At 35.4% G+C, this 18,527-nt stretch overlaps 1 pseudogene; it reads right to left on the reverse strand.

Annotated features, from left to right (window-relative positions):
* Positions 1–2,547: 2,547 nt before the first annotated feature.
* LOC106028391 (L-lactate dehydrogenase B chain-like) overlaps positions 2,548–18,527 on the reverse strand; it is a 28,674-nt pseudogene continuing 12,694 nt past the window's right edge.

Consider the following 18,527-nt stretch of genomic DNA (forward strand, 5'->3'; position numbering starts at 1 on the left):
TTGGGCTCGCTCATGCATACATTATCTGTTTTGTCATATAAAAGAAACCAAGCAACATTAAGTTTATGTGTCTGACTTATTTCACTTAATATTATGGTCTCAAAATGCATCCATTTACCTATGAGTGCCGTAAGTCCAGCCTTCTTTATGGCACAGTTGTACTCTATTGTCTAATAAATTTGCATTTTCTTGGTCTATTTGCCTGTTGATGGGCATATAGGGTATTTCCAAATTTAGTTATTATAAACTGCACTGCTATAAACAAGGACATACATGTATTCCTGTGATACAATGTCTTTAACTCACCAAAATACCTGAAGGGACTAGCTGGGTCAAATAGAACTTTTAGATTTTTATTTAGATCTGTGATTCATTTTGAGTCGATTATTATCTATGGTGTAAAGTATGGGTAGTTAATTTCCCCTTTTTAATTCTTTCCTTGTGTTCCTTCCTCCTTTCCTGATTTCTGTGAATATAAAGTAGTTTCCTATTATTGAAAAGATTGACAGTTGAAAAATTTATGCTTTTGTTTAAGAAGTCCATTGCTTGTATAAATGTGATTACATTGGAATATTGCAAATATACTAGAATATACTGAAAAGGAATAAAGCCATGCATTGAGGAGTAAAGCAAAAGAACAATATTCAGAAGTATTTTGTCTCATTTCTGTTTATTTTTACATGCGCATCATATTTTTATTACTCTAGCTTTATGAGGATGAAAATCAGGTGGTCCTAGGTTTTTAGCTTTTTTCTTTTGTAAAGTTGTTCAGCTATATACTATATCCTTTATATTTCTTTTGCAGTCCCTTAAGAATTTTAAAATTATACCATGAAGTTTTAGAAAAAAACTTGTTGGTTTTGATTGAAATTTGATTGAATCTGTAGTTCAATTTGGAAAGAATTAAAATCCTATCTAAACTCTTTTGACCTTTCAAATAATTATTTAGATGTTCTTTAATTTCTTTTGACTTCAACATGTTTTTGTTAGATTTATTATTTAGATTTTATATTTCTCTGATGCTGTGTTTTATATTAGACTATACATTTCTGGCTTTTTGTTTCTAACATATAGAATATAATTAATTTTATTCATTTGTCTTATATACTGATAAATCCATTTTTTAGCTCTGGTAATTTTTATAGTTTCCATCTGTATAATTGAAGAAGAACTATTTTACATTGTTTTCAAAAAGGTTGAATGCTTCAAAATGTATTTTCTTGGTCTGGTTGCATTAGTCAAAACTGGGAGTACAATGCTGAATAAATGTGTTAAGAGCAGATATCCTTCCATTTTTGTTCCTGCCCTTGGATGGATATCATTTAATTTTCAGCACTGAGAATAGTGTTAGGTGTAGATCGATTGCTTGATCTATTCTTTATCAGATGAAGTAGTTCTCTATTGTTCCTAGTTGGCTCAGAGTTTTTAGGAAAAATGAGCACTGAGTTTTGTCAAATGCTTATTTCACATATATTAAAAAGATCTTTTAATATTTTCTAATTTATTAAAATGATACAATATATTGACTAATAATTTGTGCTAAATCAATTCTACATTCTTGTTTATAATAATAAGAAAACAAGAAACAATTTAAATATCTACAAAGGACTTGAATAGGTAGTACTCAAAAATGAAACTATATGTGTAAACATATATATTTACATGCATAAAATATACTATTAGGTGTATTAAAAACTTAAGACTTTTGGTGAATCTGTTTATCACTAAGAAATGCCATTCATTATTTATCATACAATTTTTGCAATGAAATATTTGATATAAATACAGCTCCCCAGCCTTTTACATTAGTGTAAGACAATATTTATTTTCCTATTCTTTTAAGTATTTATTCCTTTACAATAAAATATATTTCACATAGGCAACATATGATGGGCATTTTATTCAATCTGATGATCTCTAACTTTAATTTGGGGCATTTAGATCATTTACACTTATTGTGGTAGTGATATGCTAAGGCCTCTCATTTTGGTATTGGTCTTTTATTTGCCCCTTGTGTTCTTTTTCTGCCTTATTTTATTTAGAAACATATTTTAATTAAATATATTTTATAATTCTATTAGTGTCCATTTTGGTATTACTAGCTATAAGTACTTGTTTGGTTTTTGCTTCTTTGGGATTTATCATATGCAATTTCATCCCAATTTATCTTTAAATAGTACTATTTCATGTATTACATTGGTACCTTAAATAGCATAATTAAATTTCCCATCCTGGCCTTTTCATTTAATTATCAATTATTAATTTTTCACACTTCAATACTTAATTTTACTTGTTTAGAGCCTTAAATCCAGGCCTGAGTTGTGATTCCACGAACTCCTATAGGTAACTAAGGAAGAAGCAAACTGTGACCCATGTGCTGGAGGAAGCTAAAGACTCGGGATCAGACGCATGGTTACTGTTAAACTTCTGGGGCCTGAAACACAACAGTCCCAGGTCTTCTGGGACCTCCTGGAGGTCCCATAGGGTAGCCGCACTTTACTTGGGTTGAGTAGCTCTTCGCCTGCAGCTTCTGGTTGATAATGCTGGTTAGTCTTTGAGCATTCTGCATGCATTGAGATCTCTTCCTATCACATGGTGCTCGGGCAATCTGTTTAGCTGCCAAGTAACATAAGAATAGCCCCTGAGTGGGGATGATGATGGTGACTCAGTCAGGACTGCACTTGACGATCTGAGGGATAAAGAACTTGAGGATGTTAGCATTTCTCTGCACCAGATCCGGAGGATTCTCCCCCTCCTGCTGATGGACTCCAGTGGTGACCTCCATGATCTTTGTATTGGCAGTTCCAGAGTGATACCTATCTGCTGCAATTTTAGATGTCTGAAGAAACAAGTTTCCATGCTGGAGACCCACCGTTTCTCCTTTGAGTCTGTCTTCCAGAATATCCACAAGGGCAAGTTCGCCAGTCAGAGAGCCTCTCCGGGAGTGCTGATGGCATGCGCCATTCCTCCCTGCCCAGCAGTCTCTGCAGTGACATCTATCACCTTTGCCTCTTCTTCTGCGACTGATATGACCAGTTTTTCCTTAAGGGTTGCTATTTCACACCTATGAAAAGAGGTCCCTGCGGAACAGAGATGCCAGTGTCTCAAATAGTCAATTATTTAAATAGATAGAAATAATAAGAGGCAATCCCATATAAGGTTTTGTTATGGTTTATATTCGTGGCCCCCATGCCTCATGCGTTTGCATTGTGCATTTGTGATTGGTTCATTGTCTAGCACTTGGATTGGTGGTATCAGTGCTACACCCACCTAGGGGTGGAGCCAGCATACAGTGTAATGGCAGGAAGAAGGCGTGTCTCTTTGTCTTGGCGTTTCCACCTTGGCCCTGAACTGTGCCCCCCCCCATGCCACCCTGCCTTGGAGTCAACAGAGTATGGACTGAAACCTTGAAAAGCTGAAAGAAATAAAGGATTTCCAACTTTGGGCATCAGGTATTTTGTCTCAGTGAAGAATTAAACTAACTAAGACAAGTTTACATGCTTAAGAGTGCCTTCACTATTGTGCCGGGTTCCTCTGTGTAGTTGCATGGTCTGCCTTGTGCTGATCCCTTCTACCTGGAGAACTAACATTACACAAGCCGAGCATGCTGGCTTTCAGCTTTTATGTCTGCTTGGTCCATTTGTGCTGCTCTAACAATACCCAAGACTGGGTAATTCATAAAGAATATAAAACTCTTTCTCAAAGTTCTGGAGGCCTAGAAACCTCAGAGTAAGCTTGGGCAGTTCACTGACTGATAAGGGTCTTCTCTCTTTCTTAGTAGTTAGCCTGACAGATGTGGGTTGGCAGCAAACACCTTGGCCATAAGTGTGTCTTTTTGGATTAATATCTATTGAGGTCCTTTGCCTAATTTTAAATAGTTATTTATTCACTTACTATTGAACTGTATGAGTTCCTTAGATGTTTCTGGTATTAACTTCTTTTTAGGAATACGGTCTGCAGATATTTTCTTTTAATCCATTTGCTCTCTTTCCATTTTGTTGATTGTTCTTTTGCATTTTAGTTTAATGTAGTTCCATCCCCCCCCTTTGTTGTTTGAGCTTTCAGTGTGATAGTCAAAGAATTCATTGCTGGCATATATATATATATGATTTCCATATATGTGGAATGATTGCCATATATATAATTTCAGCCATACATATAATTTGATAGCTAACTAGCTACCTATTTATGGCTTGAGGTACAGGCCAAATTTATTTTTTTGCATGTAGAGGTCCAGCTTTCTCAATACCATTTTTTGAAGAAAATATCCATATGGCATCTACTTGATGCTCATATCAAAAAACAGTAGAACAGGCACATAGCTGTAATCATAGTTACTCAGGATCTTGAGGAGGCAGAATCTTGAATTTGAGGCTAGTCTGGATATCAAAGGAGACATGTTAAAAGAAAAAGAAGGACTTGGGCTATAGCTCAGTGGCACAAGTGCCTGCCTGGCAAGCACAAGGTCCTGAGTTTGATTCCTGGTACAAAAACAAAAACAAAGAAGCAGACAATATAATCTTGGGATAATTTGTTCAGTTTACCCCACTGACCTGTGTGTCTGGTTTTATAGCAATGCCACACTGCTTTGAATAATATAGTATTGCAATACAGTTTGAAATGAGAATATATACTTCCGACTTTTTTTTTTCTCAAGATTACTTTAGCTATTCAGGTTCTTTGTGACTCCAAATGAATTCTCAGTTTTTTTCTATTCCATAAAGTATTGTTGCTGATATTTGATAGAGATTGTATTGAATCTACTTAACATTTCTTGTAATATATTAGCTGTTCGTTGCTGGGACAAAGTATCTGACACTTGCAACTTAGAGGATGACAGAATTACTTTTGGCTCACGTTGTGGCTGTTCAGTCCAGAGTTGGTGGGCTCCAAGGTAAAAACAGCATATGAGAAAGGCATGATGGAGGAGAATTATGCAGTCCAAGGTTGCCAGGTAACAGAGGGGGAAGAAAGCCAGAGAGAAGGAAGGGATAACTCAGCTCAGACTTCCAGAGAGCCCTTTCTGCAACCAGGCCCCACGTCCTAATAATTTGTAGCTATGAATTAATATGTGGATCAGTACGCTGGCGAATACTTCATAGCCATGATCCACCCACCTTCAAAAACCCCACCTCTGCATACCTAGGCCTTTTGAAGGATGTTTCTCATCCAACTGAAACCATAATAGGTAACATCGATATTTTAATAACAACTTTTCTAAGTTATAAACATAGGTTATCTTTCCATTACTCTGTGTCTTCTCTATTTTATTGATGTCTTACGGTTTTCATTCTAGAGATTTTCCACCTCTGTGGTTGAATTTATTTCTGAGCATTTTCAAGTTATCATAAATGGAATGGATTTCACTTCTTTTTGAATAGGTTATTATTGGTGTCAAGAAACGAAACTGATATCTATGTTAGTTTACTAAATTCAACTCTACTGAATATAGTTTTCAAATTTGAAGGGCATGTAAGAGCAGGTTTGATTGGATGCCAATATTTATAAATTTTATTTTTAATGCTAACATTTTTATAGACTTATGAATATCACACTTTGTTGCCAAAGTGTCTTCCTCTTTTTGAGTGTTGATCTTGCAGTTTGTTAGGTAGGTCCCGTACAGTGCATAGGCTAGAGCTAATGGTTTGCTGACTGCTTTGCTCAAACATTTTATTTCATAAGTTCTAATTTTTTGAGCTCTTTATGTAGTCTAGATATTAGCTCTTTGCAGAATAGCTGGAAAAAAATGTTCGCATTCTGTTGGTTGTCTCTTTATTCTATTGGTTGTTTCTTTTGCTATGCAGAATTTTAATTTGATATAATACTTTTTGGTGATTTTTGGTATTATGTCTTGTGCCACTGGGGTTCAATTCAAAAGGTCTTTGCCTACACTTATGGATTCAAGAGTTACCTATTTTATTGGCCAGCAGATTAAGTATTTCTGTTTTCACATTTAGATTTTTAAGTTTATTTTGCTTGTAGTTTAGTACACGGTGGGGTACATGGGTCTAGATTAGTGATGGTGACCCTATGGTCCTAAGATCCCTCTCGGTTGGCATGAGAGCCAAGTGGCCTCAGAAGCTAAGCATTGGATAAGAGGTATATATATATATATATATATATATATATATATATATATACTAAAACTTAAGTATTCAGATTTAATTGCAATATTTACATTTTGCAATAAATAATTGGGTTTTGGATTATAATTGGGACATTCAGTCTCCAAAGTTTCACCACTACTTGTCTAAAAGAAAAGAAAGGGACTTCATCATTATTCTACCTAGTGCTCTTTGTTTTTTTTTTTTTTTAAGATGATTTTCTCTGTCATATTGGATATTTGTCTCATTGCACTCAATAATTAGTGCTGAATACTTTTGTATCACCACGAGTTGATCTGAGTTCCTTTTGTGGCATTTTCTTCTCTTTGGTATTTCGTAATCTCCCTAGTTTTTTGCATCCATCTCCCAGACTGAGGGAGTCCTGTATTTGGCTGTGGTTTCCCCTCTTTTTGCTTCTCCCTGCAAAAATTTCTTCACAGTTGTAAGCCTCAGAGCTCACTTCATTTATTTCTGTATTTGGGGTTAGCACTAATCTTTTACTTCCTAAAGTCTAGAGACATTGATGCCAGTCTTTTATATATTTTGAGTGGATTCATTGTTTCAGGTGGAAAAGTAAGTTTAGTCTCCGTTGCTTTATTTTGGGCTGGAATGATACTTTTTGTTATCTATTTGTACAAATTTTATAATTGGTAGTCACTCTTGAGATTTTGAATGTTTCTTTATTAAAAAGTCTTTATCGGGCTGGGAATTTGGCTCAGCAACATAAACGCCGATCTTGCAAGCATGCAGTCGTGAGTTTGATCCTTATACCAAAACAACAACAACAACAACAACAACAAATCCTTAAATTTAAGCTGGGGATTTAGCTCAGCACCGTAAGCGCCTGCCTTGCAAGCGTGTGGTCGTAAATTCAATCCCTGGTACTGGGAGCCCCCCCCCCAAAAAAAAGAGGAGATTAATATTTTGGGCTGGGATTTAGCTCAGCAGCATAAGTGCCTGCCTTGTAAGTGCACAGTCATGAGTTCAATCCCCGGTAACAACAACAACAACAACAAAAAAGTCTTTATCAAGAATTATATCTAACAATTTTAAACATTAAACTTACTACTGAACAGCACGTTCACCAATGCAAGCTGAAGATTCTCATTTGGTATTTGAAATATTTAGACACATGTGTTTTATTCACCTTTAACAATTATTGTTTTCTAATACACTGAATTTCATATTTAGATTTGCATTAAAATAATGAATTTTAAACTCTGCTGCCATTTAGATTCCCCTACTGTGTTTTCCCCAGTGAGCTATACAAGTATATTATAAAATTTATTTGTTCAATGACATGAAAAATGTTTTAGAAGAGCTAACTTACAAAATCTGATTAAAGCATCAATCTATTCCTTCCCAAAATGTCACCAAAATCCAATTTCACATATAATCTGCTGATATTTTAAGACCTCCTGAAAACTATTCATAGACTTCCTCAGCTAAAGCTCTCTGTTCTATCGATGAGAAGAGCTGCAGGCTATCCTTCACGAGATTGTCTTTTTCAGCTAGACATTTGGAAGGTCGTCCACGGGAGTGAATTTAAAACACTGAAGATACACATGCATCTTAAGCAAGACTGAGTTCAGGGTTCTGTCAGTGCTTAGAGCTAAGATCATGCACAGTTCATATTACTTTTAGAAGTCTCTTAAATCTCCTGTAAAGAAAAATATCCCTGTCTAAAAGTGGGTTGCCCACTGACCCCACTGCTCACGGGTGTTTTATTGACTAAAGCCATGAGGTGAGTTGGGTTCAAGGTGGAACAAAACTGTAGTCAACTAATAAAGTTACAAGTATAATTGCTTAAGTAATATCGATCTAGTGGGAGATCATAGGTGGGTATAAGTTGGGACAAGACTATGGTGAAAAGCATAAATTTTTGATTTCCTAAGCAAGTTATAATCCAGATCTATGAAACAAAAGCAAACTATTATTTATTACTTCCTTCCAATGATGTTGGTGGAAGACCTTCAAACGACATAGGGAAAACAAACTTCCAACTAGTTAGATGTCCAAAATGCCAAGTTCATATCTTCAGAGACTGAGGAGTGAATTCTAGGAACAATGAAGGTTAAAAGTAGGAAGAATTTATTGAGAGAAAAAAGCTTCTGTCTAAGACAGACAGACAGGGGCCTGGAAAGTGAGTTACCCTTATTTTGTATTTCTTAAACATGATGAAATTTGAAGATTAGCAAGTTTAAAAAGAAGAAGTGGAAGGTTTGTTATAGATGTTTAGGTTTCCTGCCTAAACTTTCAAATTACTGTGCAACACCAACAACCTCAGTAAATGTAAACGTATTACTTTTCTTGTGAGGATTTGACAAAAGAATTGATAACTACTTATGGGAATTGACAGAACATGGAAATGGTTTTTATTCCAAAGTTAGATTATTTAATTTTTTATTTTTTTAATTTTTTATATAAAGAGAACAATCTCAAGTGAAGCAGTTCAAGAGTTCTCAGGATTAATGGGATATTGCATATATTTTTAATATTTGTCTGTCCCTTAAGCATGAAATGAAGCATTATCTCAAAAATTTCAAAACACTTAAAAATGTACAGTTTTACATTTAAGTATATATCTAAATATATATCACATAAGGAATAAAATCAAGTACAACTATTTTAAAGATTTATATATATACATACATACATATCTCCATACTTAAAGAAAGAATAAATTTAATAAAATTATTAATACTCATAAAAATCACAAACTTTCCTGATGAATTCTATTACTTACTTGGAGACACTAACACTAACTCCTTTTAAAGTTTTGAAACTTCCATATAGGTAATATAATAAGGATTCAATTTTAGTGTTGGGTAGGTAAGAAGACTCTTGGCCTTCGAAGGGCAAGAGTTGTCACTGTTTACTGAGGTCTTTTATGGAAATGCATATTATAAATATGAGATCATCTACAACTAGGTACTGAAGGTTTTTTTTTTTTTTTTTCCTTTTTATCGGTACCGGGAATCGAACCCACGACTGCCTGCTTGCAAGGCAGGCACTTATGCCGCTGAGCTAAATCCCCAGCCCCGGTATTGAAGGTTTTTAAAAAATTGCAAAAATTAAATGATATCTTCTTTTGGGATGAGTGCATATGCTGCTAAAATATTGTACACATAAAATAAGCAAGGAGATGATAAACTGTAAGATATTTGAATACTTGTATTGGTTGGTGATATCTAGCAAAAGGCAGGTGTTGGGCCAGGAGTGGGACTTGTAGGTAGACTCATTTCAGATCTCACTATTTTCTATGTTTTGTGGTAGGTTGCCCTCATATTAATTTTTGCAACTAAGCTTTATAACAAGTGTGTTACATACATCTATTCAACTGAGATGTTGAATTTACAATACTAATGATGGATGTTATAAGTATAAGAAAATAACAATTATGCTATTAATGTTTTTGGTTCAAAATAGTGTTGTTGAATTGATGTGGTAAGTAGTTACAAATATGGCAGAGAATATGGTGTAGAAGGGCAGCCCCCCTAACTCTAATGGAAAATATGTAATCAAATAATTGATTGAGTCTTGTGATTTTAAGAAATTTTACAAAATGAATAAAGACAATCGGTATGAATTTCATTAAACTCACTGCATTTACTCACTTAATTCATAAATTAAATATTAATAAGTTGTATTAAGTTAGAGAAAAGATATTTGAGAAGGAAATAAAAGTCATAACTTTTATAAATGCTGCTAAATTTGTTAATGCAACCAAATATTATTCAAAGGCTCTTTATTAAAAAATCTGCTAAGGTTCTATAGCTTGATAAATAGATGGAATAATTGGAAACATAAATTTATGAGCCTCGGGAATGATAAGGGGCTTTCACTTTTTACTTTAGTAAACAATATTTTTAAACCCAAAGTAAACTTCTAATAAGTCTTTTTTGTGAATTATAAGACTGATAGTCACTTGATTAAACAGTTTTGGCAGACAAAGGCACAATCAAGAACACAGCAGCATCACAGCTAAGGTAGGGCCGGGATCATTGTGTGATTCAGGAGAGCCCCAGTCACAAGGGCACAGCGCAGCACATGGACTAGGAAGCAAGCCCTTCAGTCTTGGTAATGCTTCCTTTTAAAAAGATAGCTTGGTTTTTATTACAATGCAAAAATTTATGATAAACATGGCTTAAAATTTCATAGCAAAAATGAATATAGCAGCCAATCTGTCCACGGGGAAAAATTCAAATTAGCTGTAACAAAATCACTTTTAAACCAAAAAATGAACTAAATTATTATTATTATTATTATTATTATTATTTAAAAGCAACCTAAGAGCCTGTCATTGTGTTAAATAAAATAATGAATAAGTTGCTACAAGGAAACTATTAGCCGTTGTAGTAACAGGTTATATCATGGCTTATAAAAGTGGCGACATTGATTTTAATTCTAATTGCTCTTGATTTTTGTTCTGGCTACTACATATAATACGACCAGTGGTCTGATGAAACTGCTTTTGACTGTAATCATGAAACAGATGTTTGTGTATCCGAAAACAAAGAAAGTTTGTATTATCTGTGGAAGAAAGACTTGCACCATCAGTTGGTATTAAATAAGGTACAAGTCTAAAGAAACGGGATTGACAGAATCTAGGTTTCAGGTGGACTCCTTTTGAATCTCAGTCCTGGGAACACATCTTCCATGGCTGCAGGCAGTTCAGAAGCGAGACAACTGTCGCTTTATTGTTGTAGCTTTTGCAAGTATTTTACTGAGGACTTAAAAATTTATTTGGTAGTGACCTGGGAATATTCACTTTTCTGTTAATATAATTTCTATTGCATACATTTCTGTTTACAACCATGGAGCCTATCAGCAAGCTCTGCAGTAACCTCAGAAGAAGCCAGAAATAATGAGTGCGGAGACTCAGTCGTCATGAGCTCAAGGCCAGCTTGGCTTGCAAAATGGGACTGTCTTAAATTCAGTAACAACAGCACATGGACCCAGATACACGCACTGCAGACTCTACTATTGAAAGGGAAGATCCCTTAGAAACTGTCATCAGTAGTCACCCGTGGAGTTGAGAACTGTGTCTCACAGTAAGAAACAGTGAAGTAAAGAGGAGAGACTGGCAGAAAGTCCCCGAGGACTGAGAGTTTTATCATTCCAGAGGCAAGAATGGAAATAAAATCCAAATGTGGCATGGTTTATTTGGAGAGAGTTGGAAGATCAGTTCGGGAATGTAAGAATCATGTGTATGAGATTAAGATAGACTGTCAGCAGATGTTTATGATGAAATACATTGGAATTCTATTTCAATACATTGCAAGATGTAGTGCTATTTGGGAATGAGGATAATGTGATGGCTCAGGATATAATGTGTGTGGTGACATGAGAGAGACACAGAGAAATAGAGGAAGACAGGGAGAATGAGGGGGCAATATTCTCTATGCTTATGCTGAATTATTAATCTATAATTCTGTAGAGGCTGTTAACTCATGAGGCAAGACAGAAGGATCTGGAATTTTGAGATCAGCCTGGGCTACTTGGTGAGTTCCAGGCCAGCTGGACTAGGGAGATTTCACCTCACAAAAATGCATATGTATATGTAAGATATGGATTTTTTAAATACATGAAAGCTACAAAATGCAATACACAGTTGAATTTGTATCTAAATGATAGCTATATGAGCACGGCTAACTGCATTTAATTATACAACAGCACTTCAAGCTATGTGATCTTGTTTGAAGCTTTCTTTATTTGATTGCCTTCAGACACAGTGGAAATTCAATTCACTTTCACTTTGTTAGAAACCTCTCATGTTCTAATTATACCTGTTAGAGCAGGAGTAGACATGTGCAGTAAATAATACACTGGTAACTTCTAGACCCGTGGCTTACATCTCTTCTCGCAACCCTTGCAAGTTGAAACGGTGTGAATACAGTTGATGCATTTTGGTAGAGACGAGGTAGTCATCATTTTTAACAGAAAAGATTCACCATCTAAGACACAGAAAGAGGTTCAAAAAGAAAGATAACTGGACTAATTAAAGCAAACATGTATAATAAGATACTCTAAAATATCCAAAAGAAAATCCCTCTCAGGAATGTTAAAGGTTCTAGCTTTACACATGAGCAAAATTTATAGTCTGAAAACTTTTTCTAGGGAAAATGAGAGCCAAGTTTCCAACAGTGGCAGAAAATTTAGAATATCAGGATGATCCAATTAATTACTGGACATAGCCCTAGGATGTGAGAAGAATAAATGACATCTGGCAATGTCTGATTTCTACTTAATTTTGTATGTGAAGAGAATAGTCCTGAAATTCTGATATCTCATTTTACCGATGACTAGTGACCCTGCATTAACTTATGGTTATCAGACACTGTATTATTAAAAATAAATAAATACAGCTCTCTGGAATGAATTGCTGAGATGACGTGATTGTGGCAGATATCAAAATCTGCATCACAGTGTACTTGAACAATAAAGACTCATGACTGAAATATGAATAAATTTATAACTTGATAATGCTTTTTCATAGTTCTACAGAAGAATGTATTTCAGATATTTAAAAAATGAACAGAAAGTAGTATTCTGAAGGAACCAGATAAATCTTGTATTTATTCAAAAGACAAAGAATGTTTTATTGTGCTTTGCCTGTGACCTTAACCCCAGATAAATTAAATATAACCTCCACCCCCAGTTCCCATCCCTGAAACCAGCCTTCTCTTCTGCCAAGGAGAAAAATCTGTTGCCAAATTCCCCTGATTGGACTGAATAGTAGACAAGTCATAGTGGGAATCCTTTGAACTCATAAAACATCTCCCATCCACACAATGCAGAGCACTTCGAAAAGGATAACACATACACATTCACTTAGTCACTGAACCCCTTCTTGCTGGGAGTGGAGGGGAGGATGGGGTGAAACTTGGAAATTATATATTCTGTGCTCAGAAAAAGAAAACTTTCAGCAGTAAAATAATCATAGGTAAGAAATTAATGAAAATACCAAGGACGACTCAGCCTGATTGAAGGTTTATTGAATTGTGGGGTGAGCAAGTAGTTAAATGTGGATTTACAAGAAGAATTCACTAGGGTTGGGGGGGAAGGTAAATGAGATGCCTCAGCTGCTTCTGAGGATCCCGGAAGGGCCTCACTGAATTTTGCAGTAGAAAGGTGCTCTTGCTTTAGCTCATTGCTAGTGATTCTACTGGAGCAATGGCCCTATTGCCACTTAGGTGTATGTGTGTGTGTGTGTGCGTGTGTGTGTTGGGGAGGTGGAAGTGGCCCTGTTTTTGGTTTTATTTGTCACCAGATTGTGTAACAATACTGGCACCTTGTAAGTGATGTTCAGGAGTGCCAAGTGTCTAGAACAGATCAAGGTTGGCTGAGCATCTGTATCTCCCCAGGCACTATCCTCTGCACACTACTAATTTTGCCTTCTTTAATCTTTCCAAAGCACATGAAGCATGTGCTATGTAAAGGAATGTACGCATATGAAGCATTTTGCATAGCTCATGAGCATTTCAGGCTCAGGTTCTATGTTTGGAATTTGGACCAATGTTTCTCAAAGGTGATGCGCTCCATTCTATGGTGGGATCCTCCATCTCACCTTGGTAACTCATCTTGGTGGCAATACTAGGTCCATTCCAGTGCAGGCTCATACATCTGCTAGCAGAGAAGGGAACTTAGCCTCTTTTACTTCACAGGTTATGATTTAGAAGAATATTGATAAAATACTAAACAATAACAGGTCAGTCATTGTGACTATTTTACTATGATATTCAAATACAGGACATTTTCCTTAGTATTCTGTGTCCATGGAACTCAAGGGAACCTCTTTTATTACCTGTTCAAATAGCCATCCCAGTACTCTTACTTTTATACTAGAATTTGAATCTTATTTTGGTATCAGTTAATTTATAGTAAACCCCTTGTACTCAAAAGTTGCTAAATCCAAATCTGCATTCAGATGGGTTCTCCCATTGATTTAATACTGTCAAAATTGATTCTGGAGCTCAGGGAAGAGGTAATGAACTTGTTACAACCATTCTTAGTCCAGGCATAAGTATAGGGACATTTGGCCAGTCAGTTTCAAGGGAAGACCTTCAATTACATAACCGTGGACCCTCCATCACTTTTACTGGATACTGTCATATTGCCATTGGCATTGTGTTAGTTAGCTTTCCGTCATTGTAGCTAAATACCTGAGATAATTAACTTGTAAATAGATGTTGGTTTACGGTTTTGGAGGCTGCAGTCCTTGATGGGCTTGACTCACCCCTCTTAGAACGCTAGTGCTTGTGCCAGACGGCAATGGCAGGGAACGCAGCAGAGTAAACTGCTCATTTCATAGCTATGAAAGCAAGTAAGTGAAGGAAAAAGCAGCCAGGCTGCCACTGTCTCCAGTGCATGGGCTGATCTCCTAGAGGGTCCATTGCCCCCGATGGTACCATGCTGGGAACTGTGTGGGTATTTGGGGAGCATTTAAGATCCAAATTAGCTGGTCTTTCTAAAACAATTAAAAATTGATACAGAGCTTATTTAAACAAGAGCAAGTTCAAATGGTCAATTTGCACATCCTGGTGACTTCAGTTAGAAACATATTATGAAGTTGAAAGATTGTTTTAAGTTTCCGTCACCAAAAAATGTCAACATAATGCTTATGTGAAACACCTTGATTAATTCACTCCACAATAAATAGAGATCAAAGACTATTGATGCACATCATAAATACATAATATCTTTGTTTATTTAACAACAAAAGGATGAAGCCAGTGTTGTAACAGGCAGATCAAAGAGATTATCACTGGGCCTTTATAATCTCACAATGCAGGAAGCTCAGGCTTTCCATTTTGTGTGAGATAATAAATATATTTCCTGCCTAAATCAGTTCAAATCTTGAGTTTACTATTAGTTCCAAGAAAAAACTTGCAGGCTGGTGAGTGAATCTTTCAAGGTTTTTTTTTTTTTTAATCTCTCGATTGTAGATACCTGATGCCAATATAATTTGGTTAATCAGAGGATTGCTCAGGGCTTGGAACTCACCTAATTGAGGAACACATATATGTGTTTTTATATGAAATATTTAGAGGCATGACCAGAAGAAGATCAGGAGATTTCTAGGAAGGGAAACAAAATACCTTTTAGTTTCTCTGTGGGGCTGGATACAGTAAATTTATGTAACTTTATTCAGGTGATCTTAATAACTTTAGAGTCAGGCATTGTAAATGATATACAATGAATTAAAAGTATTTTAAGGAACTGACTTTCTAAAATTTCAAACAAAATCAAAGCAGAGGTAGAGGAGTAAAAAGCTGTGACTTAGCTCTTCTGGTTCAGTTATTCAGTATTTGTAACATGGTATTTTAATGTTTGTGAAGCCACTGTCATGGTAAAAGTAGAGGGCCCAAAGTTTAATTATTTCTGTACAAAGGCAAAGTCACATTCATGCTAGAGTTTCTATAAAGTAGGAACATAGAGTCTTGTCAAGCATCCTAAATGAAGAGCTTGAAAAGAAATAGAGTTTGGCAACATCCAAGAAGCAGATGGTTTTGTTGCAAGATGGATAAAACATCCATGTACCAGAGGTAGATGCACTACAAATTTATGGTATACTTTTTTGATATTATGCCTATGGGTGAACTGTACGGAGCAATTTTTCTTACCCTCCTTCTTTAAAAGTATAGACACTTAAGTTATTACATCGACTTCCTCTCTCACTCTGTGTAATGTATTATTTTTCATTTTTGCATTGTATGAATGGCTAGCAGAAGGAAAATTTGATGCAGCATTCGCCCGCAAGGCAAACAATCTGATGAAAATAAAACCAGAGGATAGGTCTGTGTACCTACGGGTAAGGGTCTTAAATTTTTGCCTGCTTTGGGAAACCATTACTTTACCAAATGTCTAGTTGTTTTAAGAAGAAAATAAAGCCTAAATTAATATTACAAGAATAAATTGAACAATAGTGATAAATTTGCATTTCATAAGATTAACAAGTAGATCCATGCCATTTTCCTCTAACTGCAGCTATATTAGGCTATATTTATGTATGTGACTGTAAATTTTAATTTCATACCAAGCACAACATGATTACTTTAGTTGGAGATTTGAAATACTCAGGAGTCTGAGAATTACTCAACTTATAATTGCAGTTGACATTTGTTACTATTATTGTTTCTGAATTCTGTTGTACTTCTGACATCTCTTCCGCTGCTCATTTGTGATTGATGATAAATAAGTGTATTTAAATGTTAGGTATTAATGTAAGATGTGCTTATCATTTCAATATTTAAACTGAGTAAAACACTAGTTTAGGCACTAGGAAACCTTTTCAAATCTACCTTTTGATTATCTATAGAAAGGGATTAAAAATGCCCATTCTAATAAAAATGGTTTGACTGTAATGAGGTAAAATTTTTGAAAACAGTTTTTAAAAGTACAGAGCCCTATACAGTGGTACCTTGGTTCATAAACACTTTTGTTTGAGAACAATTTGGTTTGCATACAGAAAAATTTGACGACATTGTTTTTATTTAGGAGCTCTGCCCTGGTTGACTAACAGGAATTTTGAAAATCATGGATGAATGAAATTCCTGAAGTGAGGTACCGCTCTAAACAGTTACATGTTTGAGAATTCACATGACATTGACTTGGGTGTTCAACTAATTCAAATGGTTGAAACCTAGAGGATTTGTCCTTCTAAGCAGTTCAGGAGTTGGTTAACTAACTTAGCAGTTCCATGGGTGAGCATGGATCCTGGACTTGCTTTTATAAACTCTTTCTGCTCTGAGCTTGCCAGCTAGGTCACCTCATGATTACATGTGGCTGTGTCTCTCTAGGATTTCTCTAAAATTTTAATCTCATCACACAAACATCTCTTCATAAATTCTCTGCATTCTTAAATCAGTCATTGAAAAGGAACAGTGGTTTAGTTAGACTGGTTTAGTTAGAGACTCCCGCCCCTGTACCTCCCCTTCCGCTTAAAAACCAGCAGCTGCTGCCCCCAGTCGCCTCAGAAATGATCCATTCTTTGTATGAGGGTGTTTTGCATGTCTAGCAAAGCAAAACCCAGTTTGTTTGTTTATTTAATTAATTAATTAATTAATTAATTTATTTTTGGTACCAGGAATCAAACTCACTCAAAACCCAATTTAAAATTAGCTTCATCTTTGAAAGTCTGTTTGGCTCGGTACTGGAAAAGTTCAGTCATGCTGCTGTAAGGCTCAGGGTATTATTATGGTTTCAACCCTTGTTTTCTATAAACATCTGAGCCCTCCTTGAGTTTTAAGTAAGCCACATCTTGTCTTCAGACTGGCTGCCTGGCAGCAACATTACTACAGGGATTCTTATTTTATATCTTTATTCTGTGCTCTCCAGAGGAAGAGCAGGCTTTGGCTCTGGGCTCTGCAGAAGATTTATTTTGCAGAGAATTTAGCTGATATATCCTCATGACCTGCTGGCCCTAGCTGGATTTGTCCCATTATTAAACCAACAGCTGTAACTATGAAGTTGGCTCTGCTGATTGGAGTGAATGAACAAGGGCTTCAGGCAGGCTTGATCACATCTGGACCTTGGGTGGAGAAGGCATCGGGTGTGTGGGTCCTTATTGGAAAGACCACAAGGAAAAGGGTTTACAAGGGCTGACAGACAATGTCCAATACATAGTTAAATTACAGATAGGGGCTTTGAAATATCAAGATGATGTGTCTTTGCATACATTGATTATAGATAGGACCAGAAAGCAAGAATTCTAACTTCCAAGGAAGCAAATTTTCCTTTTTATGATTCAACATTATCTCTGTAGTGTACTTATTACAGTTTTTAATTAACATTTTGTTGGAGTTTTTTTCCATATTTTAATATTGCATATACTTTCTTAGAGCTGAAAGAGTTTAGCGCTCCATAAATTGAATTTTCCAGATCCAAACATTGTTTCAAATCTGCTTTGTACTTAGAATGTACTTAATGGCATTCATCTAAATTTGTTGTATTTTTGGAAATGTAATAAATTTTAATTTTTAATACACAAAGACAGTGAAAATTTAACCCATTTTCTGTTTGAATAGACCAATTTAAGTCTTTTGAGGATAATAAATCAAGGTCTATATATTTTATTGTATTATATTCATAAATAACTTTATGAATTTAAGTTAATATTTTCTTATTAATTAATTTTCCTTGCATAGTGCTTTATAATAATGGTGAGCCTAATTTGCAGTGTATTTGACATTTATTCCATATTGTAGGTATATGGTATTTTTTGTGCTGACAGTTTGATTTGTAGAAGAAGACATTAAATATGAAAGATAACTTCATTTTTTCTTTAGTTTTGACTATTTAGAAACCCATAGCATATCGATAGCTAACTATGATTTGATGCATACCAGCAGTTCAGTCCTTTAAAATAAATCTCTATAGAAAATCCAGCAGATTATTGAGTGTGTTGTTTTTCATGGTAGT

The sequence above is a fragment of the Cavia porcellus genome, unplaced genomic scaffold (genome assembly GCF_034190915.1).
Source record: "Cavia porcellus strain 051 isolate PalLab524CR breed Dunkin Hartley unplaced genomic scaffold, mCavPor4.1 scaffold_19, whole genome shotgun sequence".
NCBI classification, from domain to species: Eukaryota; Metazoa; Chordata; class Mammalia; order Rodentia; family Caviidae; genus Cavia; species Cavia porcellus.